General features: G+C 38.9%; 1 pseudogene; it reads left to right on the plus strand.

Annotated features, from left to right (window-relative positions):
* The first annotated feature begins 8385 nt into the window (after nt 1-8385).
* LOC143643762 (receptor-binding cancer antigen expressed on SiSo cells pseudogene) lies at nt 8386-9064 on the plus strand (annotated as a pseudogene).
* The last annotated feature ends 3042 nt before the right edge of the window (nt 9065-12106 follow it).

Below are 12106 nucleotides of genomic sequence, written 5' to 3' on the forward strand. Positions count from 1 at the left end.
TGTTCTAGCCAGAGCAATTAGACAAGAAAAAGAAATACAAGTCATCAAAATTGGAAAGGAAGAAATAAAACTATCACTGTTTGCAGACAATATGATACTATACATCAAAAACCCGGAAAAATCCACAACAACACTACTAGAGCTAATAAATGAGCACAGCAAAGTAGCAGGTTACAAGATCAACATTCAAAAATCTGTAGCATTTCTATACACTAGTAATGAACAAGCTGAGGGGGAAATCAAGAAACGAATCCCATTTACAATCGCAACTAAAAGAATAAAATACCTAGGAATAAATTTAACTAAAGAGACAAAAAACCTATACAAAGAAAACTACAAAAACCTGTTAAAAGAAATCACAGAAGACCTAAATAGATGGAAAGGCATACCGTGTTCATGGATTGGAAGACTAAACATAGTTAAGATGTCAATCCTACCTAAATTGATTTACAGATTCAATGCAATACCAATCAAAATCCCAACAACTTATTTTTCAGAAATAGAAAAACCAATAAGCAAATTTATCTGGAAGGGCAGGGTGCCCCGAATTGCTGAACGTATCTTGAGGAAAAAAAACAAAGTTGGAGGTCTCACGCTGCCAGACTTTAAGGCATATTATGAAGCCACAGTGGTCAAAACAGCATGGTATTGGCATAAAGATAGATATATCAACCAATGGAATTGAATAGAGTGCTCAGATATAGACCCTCTCATTTATGGACATTTGATCTTTGATAAGGCAGTCAAGCCAACTCACCTGGGACAGAACAGTCTCTTCAATAAATGGTGCCTAGAGAACTGGATATCCATATGCAAAAGAATGAAAGAAGACCCGTATCTCACACCCTATACAAAAGTTAACTCAAAATGGATCAAAGATCTAAACATTAGGTCTAAGACCATAAAACAGTTAGAGGAAAATGTAGGGAGATATCTTATGAAACTTACAATTGGAGGTGGTTTTATGGACCTTAAACCTAAAGCAAGAGCAGTGAAAAAAGAAATAAATAAATGGGAGCTCCTCAAAATTAAACACTTTTGTGCATCAAAGAACTTCATCAAGAAAGTAGAAAGACAGCCTACACAATGGGAGACAATATTTGGAAATGACATATCAGATAAAGGTCTGGTATCCAGAATTTATAAAGAGATTGTTCAACTCAACAACAACAAAAAGACAGCCAACCCAATTACAAAATGGGAAAAAGACTTGAACAGACACCTCTCAGAAGAGGAAATACAAATGGCCAAAAGGCACATGAAGAGATGCTCAATGTCCCTGGCCATTAGAGAAATGCAAATCAAAACCACAATGAGATATCATCTCACACCCACCAGAATGGCCATTATCAACAAAACAGAAAATGACAAGTGCTGGAGAGGATGCGGAGAAAGAGGCACACTTATCCACTGTTGGTGGGAATGTCAAATGGTGCAACCACTGTGGAAGGCAGTTTGGCGGTTCCTCAAAAAGCTGAATATAGAATTGCCATACAACCCAGCAATACCATTGCTGGGAATCTACTCAAAGGACTTAAGGGCAAAGACACAAACGGACATTTGCACACCAATGTTTATAGCAGCATTATTTACAATTGCAAAGAGATGGAAACAGCCAAAATGTCCATCAACAGACGAGTGGCTAAACAAACTGTGGTATATACATACGATGGAATATTATGCAGCTTTAAGACAGAATAAACTTATGAAGCATGTAATAACATGGATGGACCTAGAGAACATTATGCTGAGTGAGTCCAGCCAAAAACTAAAGGACAAATACTGTATGGTCCCACTGATGTGAACCGGCCTTTGAGAATAAACTTGGAATATGTCATTGGTAACAGAGTCCAGCAGGAGTTAGAAACAGGGTAAGATAATGGATAATTGGAGCTGAAGGGATACAGACTATGCAGCAGGACTAGATACAAAAACTCAAAAATGGACAGCACAATAATACCTAATTGTAAAGCAATCATGTTAAGACACTGAATGAAGCTGCATCTGAGCTATAGGTTTTTTGGTTTTTTTTTTTTTACTATTATTATTACTTTTATTTTTTTCTCTATATTAACATTTTATATCTTTTTCTGCTGTGTTGCTAGTTCTTCTAAACCGATGCAAATGTACTAAGAAACGATGATCATGCATCTATGTGATGATGTTAAGAATTACTGATTACATATGTAGAATGGTATGATTTCTAAATGTTGGGTTAATTTTTTTTTTTCCGTTAATTAATAAAAAAAAATTTGATTGCTAAAACAGAAAAAAAAATTTTAAAAATAAATAAAAAATAAATACATTATAGGGGGAAGAAGTGTTAAAATAAATTTAGTTTGAAATGCTAGTGATCAATGAAGGCAAGGGGTAAGGGGTATGATAGGTATAATCTTTTTTTTCTTTCCTGTGTTCGTTTCATTACTTTTTCAATTGTTTTTTTTTTGTTTCTTTTTCTGAATTAATGCAAATGTTCTAAGAAATGATGAATATGCAACTAGGTGATGATATTGTGAATTACTGATTATGTATGTTTTATTTTGTTTCTTATTTTTTTAACAAATAAATTAATTAATTTAAAAAAAAAACAGAATTACAGCTCCTGCAGCTGCTCCCCATTGCTCAGAGGTGAACACAAGGACCCCAGCCAATGAAAGAGCCAGCACTCCACTGAGGCTGGCCAGTTCCTGCCTTGCCTTCCTGGGTCATGCGCCCCAAGCCCTCAGCCTTGACCTTTGTTTACCTTTGCTGATTATCATAGGAAACTTTCCACCTGTGGATGGCTTTTAGATGCCATTTTCTGAACATGCGTTGTATACAAAAGTATGTTCTAGCATGATCAGGGACTGTGCATCATCAGAACCAGTGATGAAACCCCACTAGCCCCCTGCGCACACCCCCGCCCCCTCTAAAAGAGCTACACTCACCTCCCTTGATGGATATGATGTCTTTAGGACATGAGTTCACCCTTCTGCCTTCTTTGGCCAAAGAATAAAGTTCTGCTCTACTTCAGGAATCTGGTTTTATTCTACCAGGGATCTGGTTTCGTTCTATCCATGGGAGTGACATGAGACAGGAGACCCATTTCCAGGACCTGACCCAAGGAAGGTCAGTAACGCTGTGGAGTTCTCAGCCTTCTCTGCCCTCTGATACCAGAAAGCCTGTAAGTCATCCTCCAGGTTTTCCCAATAGGCTATTTGTGCAGTTAGAAAAATGTTACTTTAAGTATGTGTGTGAGTACTTGTATTCATTCTTATTTGGTAGTGTGTCTTATACTCTAAACATTTTTCTTAGATTATCTCTTAAATAAGGGACATTGTAGAGTAAAAGGGGAATTCTTTTAATGTCCATTAGATATGATGTGGTGGCTGGTAGTTACATATGGCAGAAAAGGCATTGTTAATCTTAATCTGTTACTGTGGGTGTGAATTTGTTTGCAAACAGGATGTTTGAAGATGTTATTTTTAATTAAGGTGTGGCCAACTGAATCATAATGAGTCTTACAAGGACTTGTAGAAAAGGTCACAATCAGCAGGAACCTGGATGAGAAAGGAGATGTGGCCAGCATGGGCACTGCCATGTGATGGAAAAGCCAGGGACTACAGAAAAGCCATTGACCATGGATAAGCCAGGGACCACAGATAAGTCAAAGACCATGGAAAAACCAAGCACCATGGAAAAACCATTGACCATGGATGAGCCAGGGACCACAGATAAGTCAAAGACCATGGAAAAACCAAGCACCATGGAAAAACCAGGGGCCATGGATGAGCAAGGGACCACAGATAAGCCAGGGACCATGCAGAAAGCAGGCACCATGGAAAACCAGGGACCATGGATGAGCCAGGGACCACAGATAAGCCAGGGACCATGGAGAAAACCAAGCACCATGGAAAAACCAGGGACCACGGATGACCCAGGGACCACAGATAAACCTGGGACCATGGAGAAAACAGGCACCATGGGAAAACCAGGGACCATGGATGAGCCAGGGACCACAGATTAGCCAGGGACCATGGAGAAAACCAAGCACCATGGAAAAACCAGGGACCATGGTTGAGCCAGGGACCACAGATTAGCCAGGGACCATGGAGAAAACCAAGCACCATGGAAAAACCAGGGACCACGGATGAGCCAGGGACCATGGAGAAAACAGGCACCATGGAAAAACCAGGGACCACGGATGACCCAGGGACCACAGCCACTAGTAACCCACACCAAACACCCCAGTGTCTGGGGAGAGAACATCACTTTGCTGACCCCCTGATTTTGGGCTTCCAAGCCTCAAAACCATGAATCATTAAATTCCCATTATTTAAACTAACCTGTTATTTGGTATTTGTTTTAGCAGCCAGGAAACAGACAACTAGGTTCAATCCTACTTTTACAAATTAACTGCCTTGAAGAATCACTTAAAGATTCTTTATTTCTCAGCTGGAGAATGGAGGTTAGTCATGTACCTCACTGGTTCCAAGGAGGAGCAAAAAAGACTAAAACCTGTCTCTTTCCATCTTCCTCCCAACTTGGAAAAAGATAGAGCAAAATCCAAGAACCATGGAAAGGAAAAACAAAGCTAAAAATGTTATCAGTAAATGATGAGATTTTTCTTAATGTAACTGTACAAAACTGCCTTAGGTTGTTCACATCAGTGAGGAAATAATCCTCCTGTACTTCATGAGTCCCGGATTACAAATGAAAATGCTAAAGCAAGATGTCTATTGTTCTTGGAAGCAAAGGGGGTGGAAATACTTAAAATCACTGCTAATGCAATAATAACGATAGCCAATGGGCTATCCGTGAGTAGGGTATACATAAGGATGATACAATGTACAGTATATCCTTAGCAAAGACCACACTTTAGATTGGTGAGGCAGGGGCTTCTTCACCATATGACACCAGGTGTTTGAATGATCGCTCGAATCTGTGTGTAAACATGAGGTTTGGTATGGAAGGCAAAGGGAGGGAAGAGAAACAAGGTAACATAATTAACTTAATTCACTGGTATAAAGATATAGCCTGGCTCATAAAATCAAATAATCCATATATTATATACTGCATTCATTAGTTTTAGAAAAATGTATTGAACTTGGTACAAGGCATTGAGCTAGATGCCAGAAATGTACACCTTAATAATACAGTCCAAACCCTCACAGAAATCACAGTCTAGTGGCAAAAAGATAATAAAAACACGATTACACTGCAGCATGTTAAGTGCTAAGAAACAGACTGGGATATTGAGGAAAAGTTCCTGGCAGAAATGGCACGCTAATTGATTTCTAAAGCACATGAAGGAGGTTAGACAGAAGGGAGAAAAAAGGGCAAAGGAAGATAGGGGAGAAGTACAGCTTTCTGGAAAACAGAATTCTTTCTGTAGAATTAGGGTAAGAAGGAAGGTTTGGAAGTAGAGGACGCTAAAGAAATCAGTAAATACAACAAGTCCTGCTATGCTAAGAAATTTGAACTTACTGTTTTTCTGAGGCTAATAGGGAAGCACTGAAAAATATTTTCTAGAAGTATAATTACGTGACCAGCTTTAATCTTTGGTAGAGGATGGCTCAAAGCCAGTGGCTTTGGCAAATGTCCATCTGAGTTCAAGTTTGGGGATATTGAAGTAGGAATAAGGGGCAGATACAAGAAACCAAGGTAAAACATCCAGAACTCAGTGGTAAATGGGATAAGAGAAATGAAGCAAAGACTTGATTACAGGAATTATTCAGGTAATTTCTGATTAATTCAACACATCTTTATGTCACTCCATAGAATACATTTTATTCTATATTATTCTGCAATATGTAGATGTTGCTATATAATTAAGCTGTTGTTTTTGGTATTTATTAAACATGCAGAGCATGTTCCTACCTCCGCCTCATTGCATTTGCTAAAAGGATGTTTTTCCCTAAATCATTGCAAAACTAACTCAATAATTAAATTCAACTCTCTAATATTTTCTCCTCAAATAGAATTTTCCTCACTATCTTATCTAAAATAACAAATTCTCCTTCTTCCCTTGACCTGGTATATGTTTTTTTTTTTTCCCATCGCACTTATTAATACCTGAAATTAAATCACATAATTATCTGTTTATCTGTTTGTTGACTGTCTCCCCATGAGAATACAAGCAGGCTAGAGCCAAAGGCTTTTCCTCCTTCACCACTATCTGCTCAACATTGAGAAAAAAGACTATTCCAAAGTAGTAGGCACTCCACATAATTGTTAAACAAGGACATGTTCACATGTTTTGTGCATTTCCATTAAAGTAGCGAACTTCTTGACGTTCTGTACTGTTGCAATTAGGGTTGTCACTGGAGTAAATCTAGAGAAACTTTCTTATTTTCTAGATAAGGTAATTGCAACTTGGAAGTTTTATTATTCCTTCAAGATTCTAAAGCTGGTTAATAGTAAAAGCTTTATGATTTCTGATTCTTAGCCCAGGTCGCTTGCCTTTTTACTATATGCTCTGTCCAGAGAGGGTAGAAACCATTTTGCCTATTTGCTCCACACTACCTGATATCTATAACCATAGCAGGTACACTGAAATACTTCTTACTGAACAGATGAGTGAATATATTTAAGGTCTCACACTCTCAATCAGTAAATCTACTCACTATTTTCAATTCCACCTGAAATCTGACCCTTTATCTCTTTTTTTTTTCTTTTTTATTACATGGGCAGGCACCGGGAATCGAACCCAGGTCCTCTGGCATGGCAGGCGTGCATTCTTGCCTGCTGAGCCGCCGTGGCCCGCCCTATCTCTTAATAACAGTGTCTACGGTGTTAGCTATAAGAACAATATTGCCTTTCCTTGAACATCAATAATGCCAGAAAAATACCTATTGGCTCACCATGGTTTTGGAGTGGAGTCGAGAAGTACTACTGATGGGAAAATCAAATTTGGGTCTTTATGAGTTGAAAAAATTCTAGAATGGAACAAATTCAAACTATTAGTCATAAGTAAAACCAGAAAAACATAATTTACCTATGAAGTCTCAATGTCCTGAACTGATGTCAGAATAAAAAGACTTTGATAGATATTATTTCACACCTCAACAAACAGCTACATTTGGCTATCTGGCTTTCAAATGGTCACAGCCATTTTCATTCTAGAGTTGCATCCCTCCTTCAATTTTGATTTAATATATTGCCCCAAAGCTTAATATATTGTTGCCAAATGGTACACAAAAGGAAGAGAAATTATGTGTATCTATGCCACATAATCATATGAAAAGACGTTTCAACCAAAAATTGGTGGAGACAACAGTATTTCATAAATTTACCATTTATATAGTATCAATTCCATTACCAACATCTCTTAAATTTGACTTGTGACCTCTCTGTTTCTGAGCCAATTGGTTGATAATTTTTTCTATTATTATTAATAATAATAATAAAAATTATTCCTAGATAATTTTTGTATTTAGAAAAACAAGAACAAAAAGCAAGAGGGCCCTCAATCTAGGTTCTTTAGCACGCATTGTGATGTTTCTCATTATTCAGAGGAATAGTCACGCCCCTCCCCCACTATGAGTATAACTCATTTCTCCAGCCTGCTGATGCAGGGCTTGGTCACATATCTTACTTCAACCAGTGGAAGGTTAGCAATGGGATGTGAGCAGAGATTTGAAGTGAGCTTGCATGGCTGGACTTGCCTTTTGCCATCCCAGTGATCCACACTTAAAAGAACTTCTGCTCCTCTAACCTGGGCCCAAGACAACTTCACATGGAACAGACCTGAACTCTATCCCCATGATGAAGCAACACTGTCCCAGATGCCAGCAGACAATGAATAATGAAAGTAAATATTTGCATTGTAAGCTACTGGGGTATTGTGGTTGGTTGTTAAATAGCAAAATTGATTAATATGGAGCACATCTCCTACCCACTTTCAAAACTATTCAGATGATGCTCATTTTATAATGCCTGTGGCTAAGTGAAAAGAATTAGAAAGCAAAGTTAAACAGTCTGAACTTTTATCCCTGACTTGGTCACTGGGAAACACTGTAGACAGACTTAGCCAAATCACACTTTACCCTGATGCACTGTAGTTTTCCTTACCTGGTTCATAGAGATACTAATATTTGCCCTAAAAAGTTATGGTGAGTGACCTCTGGAGTGAGGGACGCACAATCAGGATGGGGCCTGGGCATGCAGCTCTGGCCATGCCGGGCTGAACTGTGGGAAGACAGGCCTGCAGGGGCACTGGCCGGAGGAACTGGCCCCCAACTGCTCCTCCAGCAGGAAAATTTGCCGCTCCTTCCTGCCTTCACTCTACAGGCCCTGCACCTCCCAAGAGAAAATTTTCCCCAATTCAAATCCCAGCCCACCCAGCATTCCCCCAGCCACTAGAGCGTTTCACATGGCGTCGGATTGTGTAACATGAAGACGCTTATGTCGTTTTTCTTATCTGTACAGTGAGTTTGGATTCTCGCCAAGGCCATCACACAGTTCTGATTATTTAAAGTTTGTACTTGTCTAGCAACAGTATTCTCATTCCTAAAGAGATTAATATGCAGATCTGGCAGAGGATGGAAATTAAGTGGAGACCAAATAACTTTGCCAACTCCAGTTGATTATTCATCAGTTCCTAAGCAAACAGATGTTGAAGAATGGACATCCTGGGATGAAGACACATCCACATGTGTAAATATGGAAGGAGGGAGTGGGAATGCGGCAACACAACAAAATGCTTTTAACAACTGGAACGTATTTTAAGGACATGACACCAACTATAAGGAAAACTCAGCAAATTGTTATTAAGAAGAGAGAACAATTAAATTTTGTCATCCCAGATGGTAGCACAGGTTTCTCTAGTAGATTAGCAGCTACTCAAGATACGCCTTTTATTCATCAATCTCCTAAATTAGGAGACTTAGATACATGGCAAGAAAATACCGATGCTTGGGAAGAAAAAGAAGATGCGGCCTGGCAAGCAGGAGAAGTTTTGAGGCAGCAGAAAATAGCAGACCGAGAAGAGAGAGCAGCAGAACAACAGAGGAAGAAAATGGAAAAGGAAACCCGGCAGCTAGTGAAGAAAGAACAAAACGAAATTGGTGTGAAACTTTCATAACAAATGATCTTCCGATGTCATGGTGCCAGTAAGAGAAATCTGAGCTCCAGAAGCCAAGTAACATTCATGTGGATTAAAGAGTCTTTTCAGAAGACAAACACACTGCTTGATTTTAATGCATTCATCAGGTCATCAGGACACCAGGATTCTCCCACATTCACACTTCCTTGGCCTCAACTCCTCAGTTGCACTATTCCTAAAAATCAACACCAACAGAGTTAAACACCTTCAACTCTCTTCTTCCCCACTTGTATATCTCCTTAACTTCACTCCATTTCTCCTCTTTTCCTCAATCTTGGGTGAAGGATTCCAAGTATTTATGTTCATTTCCAGGGAAAATTCTTCTCTCATACTTCAGGAACAGCTGTTCTCTCCTCTCCAGTGTTTAATCTCATGTTCTTTTTTTTTCTTCCTCCTTTGCTCTGGCCCCTTTCCCCCTGACTATTCAACTTGCAAAGGAACAAACCTCCTAACCCACAGCCAGGATAAACAAAGGGAAAAAAGTTAAAACGAAGAACCACAACTGTCTCTGTTTTCTAAAGCTTCTATGACAAATACCATATAATAGGTTGGCTTAACCGGAATTTACCTCACTCTTTCCGAGTCTAGAAGACTATCTTCCTCCTGGGGTTGCCTGGCTGGCAAGCTTTGAGTTTCTTGGCTCTTCCACCACATCTGGATGCCTTTTCCTTTCTCTTCCATGCGCCACTGACCTCCCACTTCCAGATCCTTCCATCACTTTCTCTCTTACGTCTGAATTTCCTCTGCTTATAAGGACTCCTGCAATTAAGGAGGTCAGATTAAGATCTCATCTCACTAAGTTGTCTATCCCCTAATTGAAAATAACCATCCTCAAGCAGAGCTCCGATTTACAATGGGTTCACCCCACAGGAATGCAGATTGAGAGCAAGACCAGGTCTAAATTTGGAATACATAACTCAAGCCACCAAAACAACCAATAACAAAACCTCTTCTGGGCTTATTATTCTATTTAGGGAGTACTTCCTCTTTGTTTTTCTCTTTCCCACTTATTTTACCACCAGAAAAAGCAGTCTCTTCTTTCCATGATATTTCTTTATGCCCACTCACTACTCACTTTCTTAAGATCTGAATTTGTTTGCCTACTTAAAGCTATAAACTTGAAAGCCACCATTGACCTTCTACACTTCCATGACCTTTCTTTATTGCTCTTCTCCATTTACTTATGTACTATCGGACAATGCTAACCTATTCTCCAACTACATGACTCATAACACCTGGATGTTCACGGCTCATATTCAGCCTCATCCTTAAAACAAAAGTAGGAGTAAAATCCTCACATAACAGCTGAAAAATAGCAGTTCATATAAATCATAGCGCTAATAAATGGTATTAATTTTTCAATAAGCATAAGAATTCATGTACTCTTTATCAATTCAGCACCCTTTCCTCTATAAAATGACACACTCTTAACCCTGAAACTCATTCCTTCTCTTAGATACACTATATTTGTTAAAGGCACCTCCATATTCCCACTTAGACAATTGCAAAACCCCAAGCATTTTATTCAAGTACGGATTCAAGGGTCTCAGCCTATACCATCGTAGGCTCCAGGATTCTAGAGATCACTACTGTTATGGATCCTTCTTTCTAGGTGCAGAAGACGAAGCTTACAAGGGAAAGGGGTTTTGGGAGGGAGTGACTTCTATGATGTTATTGTTTCTAAGTACATGTTTGGGACCAGGACTCACATCTCCTGAGATTCTGGCCTAATCTCTCTCCTAACATCATCAGGAGGTGATTGAGAGAGAGAGAGAGAGACAAATGCTGAGTGCACCGTGAGCGGTACCCTCTAGGCGAGGTCTATTAGTGAATTTATTGTCCTGGAAACTGTTTATTTTCACACACTTGGCTTCTGACAGTTTCAAATAATGTGTTTCATGATACTTTCTACTTCTCACATTTATAATGATTCAGTTTTCCCAAAGATCAGCTACATTGGGTATGTCATCCTTTGGTAAAGTCGTGTCTAGTGGCTTTGATGCCCATTTTTTTCCTAAATAATAACAAGAATTCTCTCTATTCCATGGCCAAAGTCATCAGTATGCCTTGAGCCTGGACAAAGCCAAGTCCTGATGAATAACAAAAATAGAATTAATTTTCTACTCGTTTTCCAGTGGCTACATGCTCTGTACTCCAGTCGCTATAAAAACCATGACTCAACTATTTATGTACTTTTAAAGGTTGGCTGGGTCTTATAAAGTTTACACAAGTCCCTTATTTTATTAGTAAGAAAGCAAAAATTCTTATTTGATACAGGCCTTTCCCAATACCAAAACTCTGCAAAGAGAAAGCAGTAGTTTCGTGAGGGCCAAGCCCAGTTTTCTTTCTCCTCCACGAAATAGTGTGTGTTTAAATTTAAATAGTATAATGGAACAAGCACACAGAGAAACTCACATATGCACATAAGCACAGGGTGCTTTAAATTGCTTAGAACTTTTGGGGGGTGATTTTTTCTCTTGGTTTTGCCCACCCACATACCTAATCCTCTCCAGTCCCTTTAAGTGTCATTATTCTTTCTTTCCTGTAGTTTGAAACATTCCCAATTTAGTATAATCTGAGAGCATAATTAAAGTGTCATTTATTTCCTTTTATATAACATGAGCTGATAAAAGTGGAAAAGTTGAAAACTCCAAAATGCAGTTGGTATTCTCTTCAGTTTCCCTCCTGGGGTACTGTAGAGAATATAGCTATGGTGCTTTGCATAGTTTTGATAGTCTTTGGGAAATTATGATAATATAAGTTCAAAGTAAGGGATATAAGAAAAAATTTAAAGATGAAGCACTAGAATCATGCAAAGGAAGGCATGGTCATATTTACATTTGGAGTCTAGGGCATATGTAGAAATGTAGGACGAGGAACCTAAATCCCATCTCTATCGGAATTCAAGTACTTGAATCTTACAGGGATGATAAAATGGACCTGGTCAGAACATTAATAACACGGTAAGAAGCAACGTTCCTAAGACAAGAGTAACCTCACGGTTAGAATGAGAGAAGAGCT

The sequence above is a fragment of the Tamandua tetradactyla genome, chromosome 8 (assembly GCF_023851605.1).
Source record: "Tamandua tetradactyla isolate mTamTet1 chromosome 8, mTamTet1.pri, whole genome shotgun sequence".
In the NCBI taxonomy this organism is placed as follows: Eukaryota; Metazoa; Chordata; class Mammalia; order Pilosa; family Myrmecophagidae; genus Tamandua; species Tamandua tetradactyla.